Consider the following 7,468-nt stretch of genomic DNA (forward strand, 5'->3'; position numbering starts at 1 on the left):
TGCAAGTCTGCTGAGAATCACTGTGCATCACACCGCCAGCCCGGGTTTAGCTGAGACTTCAGTGGTGCCTAGGACTTGGGCTTCTTTGCATGGGAGGGAGGGGGAATTTCCCCCAGCAAAAGCTGTTCCTTTGTTGGGACTGGACAGAGGGTGCTGACTGCTTGTGCTTGCAGGTGCCGGTGACCTTTGAGGACGTGGCCGTCTACTTCTTCCGGGAGGAGTGGGACGTGTTTGTGGACTGGCAGAAGGCGCTCTACCGGGAAGTGATGATGGAGAACTACGGCACGCTGCTTTCTCTGGGTAAGGAGCCCTTTTTTTCTCTTGCTCAGGCCTCTGCTAATTATTTGCCCAGGTGTATCTCTTGGTGGGTTGCAGTCCATCGATAAACCGCTATCCCCAGCAAAGGCAGGGACAGAGCTAAAGCCAGTAAAGTGTTTGCAATGAGCCCTTAGGAAATAGGAGTGAGGAGGTTACTGGTCTGAGCATCTGCAACCCCAGCACCGTTTGGCAGTTTTGAGAACCAGACTCTGGGTCTCTGGGCCAGTTCCCAGAATAGATGGGTACTTCTGAAAATAACCCTCCTGAATGACTTTCCCCAGGTTGTGCAAATAGTCAGCAAAAGAGCAGGGAAGAAAACTCAGCTCCCCTGACTCTAGGGTCTGCCATTATGCCACCTTCCCTTAACGTTTGCACCCAATGCTGCAACCCCACGGTAAAGGTAGCAGTGCCTTGATGTGAAGCAGACCGGGAGAAAAGGGAGCCAGACGTGAAGCTGAAAGGACCTTATATCGTTGTACAATCTGAGAGGTGCCCAGGCAAAGGAAAGGTCCACAGGAGCGTGCAGTAATTGAGTGTGTTTTTAAGGACATAGAAACACAAAGTAGTTTGTCACCAAATCTGTGCTGGGGGTTCTTCATTCTTCAAGTCACTGCTAATAAAATTGTCAGGGGTTATTTGTGCGACTGTAGACAGGGCGAGGGCAGAGTTGTGTCTGACAATAGCTATGGTTGTGTAAGAGTGATGCTGTAGCCGTGATAGTGCAGAAATTATGCGAGAGGAAAGACTTTTTCTTAGGGTGAGCTGTTTTATTGGACTAGCTCTGTAGTTGGGATAAAGTTAGCCAGGCTTTTGCATGAAAGACATTCTTTGTCCAAAATGGAAGACGCCAAAATCCAGAAAAATAGCTAAGAATTCTCCTACTGCTTGGGCCAGGTCCTGGACTTGGCAAAAGATTTGGCCATCCATGTAGCCAAGAGCTGGGGGTTCAGTTGGGGTCAGGTAGAGATGGCCTCCCTGCTCACTTCAAAAACCAACGTGTTAGACATGGCGCTTTGTCCTGTGTTGCTTTCCTTGGTGTCTGGCCTCTTGGGTACGAGCAGACCCTTCTCTCAGCCATTCCCACCACGCACTCTTCATGTTGTGCTCTTCTGATTGTCGTTCAAACCATGCCTCGGTCATTTTTGTTTCTCTTCTCTAAACTTCTTCCAGTTGGTAACCATCTTTCTGATAGCTGGAGCCAGAAGCAGATGCAATTTTTTCCCCCCTCGAGGAAGGCAAAGAGCTTTGTATGCAGCGTTCGGTTAATCTCTTGGCACATCACCGCTCGGCAAATGTTTTGGTGGGACCTGCAAAAAAGCTCAGGTGCGATACAGAAAGAACGACTCATATTCGTGTCCGGTGGTGAAAGCTCAGAGAGGTTGACTGTCTCGTAGGACAGTAGCTCGCCTGTCTGTACAGCAGTCAGCCCAGCTCAGCGAAACTGCGCAGACAGTGGTAAGCGGTGCGTTATGTGCATCCGACACCCCCTAAGTCACTACAAAGGGCGAGTCTCGCGCTGCCTGTGTTGATAACCTAGATGCCCCCACCCCATGCCAGTGCTCATCTCTGCAATGACGTCTCTCTTGACCCATCACCTTGCCAAGTACGGCCACTTGCAGCTCATCCCTTGCCCACCGCAGCTCCCGCCTGCCACGTTCAGGTGTTGAGAGCTCACTCCCTGTTGATTTGGGGCTTCTCCAGGTCACCTGCTGAGTACAGCTCCTCTCTCCTTGTCTCGACTTCCCCCAGCAAGTTCTCACTTTTCACTCCTCAAGTTGTTCAGCTCCTGTGTCTTGCTGTGAAGCAGCGTTTTCACTTGATGCAGCTTTTATCCGGTCATCCAGCAGTCAGTGGAGCTTGCTACTCTCAAGGTCCTTTGCAGTGCCTTAGCTTGACTATAGCTTAGTGTAACTATGGCTTAGCATGGCCAAAACTCCTACAGCACTGTGGCCTTACATGTGTGCAATAGATGATAAAACAGGGAGGCATTACCTTGCCCAGAACCTGTGGACTGGTGGGCACGGCTGCTCTTTGCTAAGGGAGCGAGCAAGGCGTCACCATAGTCTTCATGTGGGACGTCTGTCCTTTTATGGCCGAGGGATTAGGCCCAGCATGCACTTGGCTTAACCATCATCCAGGCATCGCAGCAGATGGGGAACTTCAAGGAGGATGTCGAGAGAGCTGTGGGACATGTCCAGGGAGCAGCTTCTTCTGCAAGCTTTCCAACTGACTACCCCACAGATGGGTAAAGATGCCCAGCGCGGCATCAGGGAGGACCTGCTGGCACTCACAAGCTGCGAAATCCAGAGGCGAGAAAGGGGAGACCTGTTGGCTACAGGCCCATCCTGATTAACAGAGGACAGGAAGCCGCAATTAGAAGGAACAATAGGAGAGCGTGACAAATGGCACCGGGAGGGGAGTAGATTGCAAGCCAGCAGCAGATCTCGGGTTTTTTTCTGGAGGAGAAATGGAAAGGAGTGCCGACACCCCTGCGTAGAAGTTATGGAAGATGGAAAATTGATGCGTGAAGAAATAACCTGTGTGGGGAATCCATGGTTGACAGGACAATAAGAGGGTTTTAAGTACATTAGGATCAAGTGAAATCCCATAGCCCTGTTCCTACATGGGGATGATGCGATTGGAGATAATCATACAGAAAAGGCACAAGTGCTAAAGAGCTTTTTCTGTTCTGCGTTTGGAAAGGAGCTGGACCATGCATTTGTATCAGGTGAGGCTGGCGATGGTCCTTCCAGCCTGTTGGTAATTAAACTAGCAGGGATACAGTCTTTTTGGTTTTTAGACTGGCAGACCCGGAGGGCGAGCACTCCTGAAAAGGCTGGGTGAGGGAATCCCTGCACCGCTGGTAACTCGTTTTTACTATATTGTGGAGCGCTGTGGAGATGCGGTGATACTCCAGGCAAGATGATTTAGGTCACTATAGATCAGTTATCTCGGCATCCACCCCAGGCAACACCATGGGAAGGCTGATAATGAGACTTAATAGGCAAAGGATAATGTTGGTCAACTTGGTTTAGGGAAAACAGGGCTCGTAAAAGCAAACTTGCTCTCATTTTTTTGGTGAGGTTACAGGCTTGCCCGCTAAAGGTGACTGCATAGATATAAATCAAATGCCTTGCAGAAATCTGTCTGCATTGCAACTCTGATTTAAAAATTAGCCCTATGCAGTATCAATCAACACACACTAGACAGGCAAAGGACCGGCTTGGTATTTCGAATAGGATTCTGCAGGGGCTGGTGTTATTTGACATGCTCCTCAGCCACCAGGCTGTAGATACCATTTGTGGAGGGTGGCAGGGGGTAAAGGGCAGAGAAACAAAGCAATCACTTGGTAAGCAGGATCCATTCGAACAAAAGGCATCTTAACACAGCAGGATACAGGGCCCGACACCGAGGAACAAAGGAGACGGTGCCAAACCCACAGACTGGCCTGGCAAGCAGATGGCACGGAAGAGACGTAGTGATTGCAGCAGCTGCATGACTGAACGCGAGTCTACTGTGCTGCTGTAGCGGTGCGTGAGTGTTGGGGCGGCTGCTGTGATCCTTGGAGGTATAAACAGCGGGGACGTGAATCGGAGGAGATACGGCCTCGGTGAGACCGATATTGGAACGTGCCGCACCCGTGTCTGTTGTCCGCTTTTTATGAAAAATGACAGAGAAAGTGCAGAAGGCATTGAAAAGAGCTAGAGAAAATATTCAGAGGCTGGGAAAAAAATGCCCTGTGGCTCAGCACATTTGTCCAGCCCCCTGAAAAAACCAAGGGATGGTTAGATTTGCACTATGTGGGCACTAGCATGGGGAGCACAGGCTCGTACCGGGGGAGCCTCTGCTTCTGTCGGCGAAGTGCAAACCAGGAAACTGGCTGGAAGCTGGAGTCGGGCACATTCGAATGAGGAACAAGGTGCGCATTTTGGAGACAAACTCCCAAGGGCGGCAGTGGGGGATTCTCCTTTTTCTGATGTCTTCGCCTGTCTGGAAGGTGTCTTGGGCAAGTTCAGGTTATCGGCCTTGGCACTGGTGAAATGAGATGAAATTCTCTGGCCTTTATCCCGCAGGGTGTCAGACGAGATGAGCTAAAAGCAGTCCCTTTTGGCGCTGATATCTGTGACCTGCATTAAACTTGCAATACACCATGAAGGTCATGGTTTTGAAAATAGCCCAAATCCCCTCTTGCCTCTTCTGCCTCTCTCCCTAAAGGTTTGAATAGCGGCAAAAGCTTTAGCCGATGAGCGTAAAGTAAATGTAAAGAGTAAAATAAAGCTTTAGCCGATGAGCCAGTTCAAAACAGAGGCCTCCTTTTTTGTCTGGGCAGCTGGCAGTCCCCTTGACCGCAAAAATCGGTGACTTCTAGGCTGGCGTCTTTGAAACAGTTGCTCCAGGGAAGCCTGGTTTCCTGCTGCAAAGAGTCCTTGGCTTACTTATTGTAACACGGTTCTCCAGCCTCCGTGCTTTACAGCGTTAGCTAATTCCCTTTGTGCCCAAGGGTGTTGAGAGACTGATGGAGGCCAGCGTGGGCATGCTGATGCTTTCCAGCTCTTCTCACCTCTGTTTCCATGGTTATTTTTTACAGGGGCTTCCTTTGTTCCCAGCTGGCCATGTTTCTCTGTTTTATTGATTTTTATTAAAGATTTCCTGCAGACTTCGTCTCCTCAGGCGTAGTCCAGTCGTCCTCATCTGAAGGTGCTCTGTGCTTTTTGCACCATGTCCTTATCACAGCTTTCTTCCCTGTGGTCCCCGCACCTTGCACGGCACCGTTGCTGCTTGTAGCTCGTTTCTGCACTGGGTGTCCTTGTGCGGTGGTATTGCATGTGTGGTTTCTTTCCCAGAGCGGCTGGCTGGTTTGCATCTATGCTCTCAGTCACTCCCTAACCCTAACGCTAACCCTAATCTGCAGCACATCTCTTGGAGAGCTAGAGGCTGTGCTGAAGAGGCTGAAGGACCGATTGCCACCATGGCTGAGTGACTTGTGCAGTGACCAGCCTCAATGTCTCCTTGTCTCCCCCCACTAACAGGCTATGCAGGCCCGAAGCCTGACATCCTCTACCGGATGGAGCGGGGGGAAGAGCCGTGGGTCTGCACCCCGCAGAGCCCTGTGGTGTGGGAGAGCCCAGGCAGCCCTGCACCGGGTGAGTAGCAGCAGTGCCAATGCTCGTGAAGAGCTGGAGGCTGGTCATGCTCCCCAGCTCCCCTTCTTTCCCCTACTTCCTGTGATGGGGTTGTTTTTCCCAGCAGGCCTGCCTGCCTCCCTTCCAGCACCAGGTCTTTCCCCTGAGGTTTCAGGTTCCCTGCAGACCCTGGTTATTGTGATGAAATGCATAAAATTGCCCCACTTGGTGCCCATCTTCCATCTCCCCTGGTTGCAATGTCCCTGCATGCTTGGAGCTGCTATGTTCAGCCTCCCCTTGCAGGGTGGAGTGGGGCTGCTAGCCAGGGTCCTTGCAAAGCTAACACACGCTCCACCCTTCGTGCAGTCCTGCTGGGCTCTTCTGGGGACTGCTCATGGCCCGTAGCAGGATGCCCATCCTGTCCTGCTGTGCGCCCTGGTGTGACATCACTTGCGGGAGGGACGGGGAGCTCCCTCCGTCAGGTCCCACGGGGGGCGGAGGGGAGGCATTCCCCTTTCTGGAAAAGAGCCTCTGGTTTGTTTTCTCTGCAGGAGACCTTGGGGACAGGAGCGGATCAGAGAAGCAGCGCCACGATCCCTGGGCCAGTCCCCAGCAGTGCTCCGCGGTGTGGGAGAGCCCCAGGAGCCCGTGCTTAGGTGAGTGACAAAGATAAATGATAAATGAGCGCGGCCTTGTGCCTCCCTGCACCCAGAGGTCTGTCTGCTCCTAGTCACGGCAGCGTTTGCAGAGGCAGTGCCTGGATCCCAGCCCAAGGCAGCTGGCTCCTTCGTTCCAGTGTCACTGCCTGGCCTGTCCTGTGAGCTGATGGAGCTTGAAGTGCACCCTGCCCTGGAGGTGTCTGTAGTCCCCGTCTGGACAAGGGCTTCGTTCTGGCATATCCGGTATCTGTGCGGACCTGCAGATGACTGATGCATGGACAGAACCTCAGTGGGGACGGTGTTGGCCCTGGTGTAGGCAGGGGTCAGCTAAGAGCCTCGAACGGAGCCTGGTGGGGCCAGATCTGCTCTGCCAAGCATCCCAAGCTGGCCGCTCTGCCGTGCCACCTGCTACAGAGGAGGGCAAACCCCCTGCCCCCAGCCTGCACTGGTCTGACCAGGGGGTAAAATCCCTTCCTGACCTCAAATATGGCATTGGGGCAAATATGGCAAGACCCTGTAGCCAGGGGCCTCTGGGTTTGAGTCCCGGCAGGAGCATTGGCACAGCCCAGTCCCCATCCCCAGCCTGGGCAGCAGCCAGCACCTCTGAGAGGGGCTTAAAAACCCCTGATGCCTGGAGCAATCAGAGGGGTGGGGGATCTCTCAGCTTGAGTCTGGTTCCCCCCCCCATTTCCTTGAGGAGCCAGACTGGGAACCTCACAGCACTTTCCTTCTCCTCCTCCCGGTAGAGGATGCCAATAAATCTGCCACCCGAAATGACAGGGCTGAGCGAGGCTGCTGGTTAGCGTCCTTGCCCTTTTCCCACACTCCCCCCACCCTGCCCCAGCACTCGGTGCTGTCCTGCTGTGTTTTCCCACAGACTGCCCACGCTGCCGGGAAGGCTGAAAGGGCTAGGGTTGTTCAGTCTAGAGAAGAGAAGACCGAGGGGGGATGTGATAAATGTCTGCAAATTTCTGAAGGGCGATGACAGAGGACAGAGATGGGCTTTTCTCTGGCCGTAGGGGACAGGACGAGGAGCGGTGGCCTTAAGCTGCAGCTGGGGAAGTTGAGGCTGGAGATGAGGAGGAACTTCCTGAGTTGGAGGGTGGCCCAGCCCTGGAGCAGGCTGCTTAGAGCAGCCGTGGGGTCTCCATCCTTGGCAGTTTTCAAGAGCAGGTTGGCTGGGACGGGTTAGCCACAGATGTTCCTGGACATGTCCCCCTGAGAGCCCTGCCAGCCTGACTTCCCTATGATCCTATTATTTGCTTCTCACATTGTGAGTGCTGGGCAGAGCCCTTTCCCCCGTGCTGACAGACCAGTGTCATGGTGTCTGGGCAGGGGTGTGGAGCTACCCTGGCCAGGGGGAGAAGA

The 7,468-nt window shown here is 53.1% G+C and overlaps 1 pseudogene; it reads left to right on the forward strand.

Moving 5' to 3' along the window:
* LOC102368814 overlaps positions 1–7,468 on the forward strand; it is a 25,980-nt pseudogene continuing 18,512 nt past the window's right edge.

The sequence above is a fragment of the Alligator sinensis genome, unplaced genomic scaffold, assembly GCF_000455745.1.
Source record: "Alligator sinensis unplaced genomic scaffold, ASM45574v1 scaffold524_1, whole genome shotgun sequence".
Lineage (NCBI taxonomy): Eukaryota > Metazoa > Chordata > Crocodylia > Alligatoridae > Alligator > Alligator sinensis.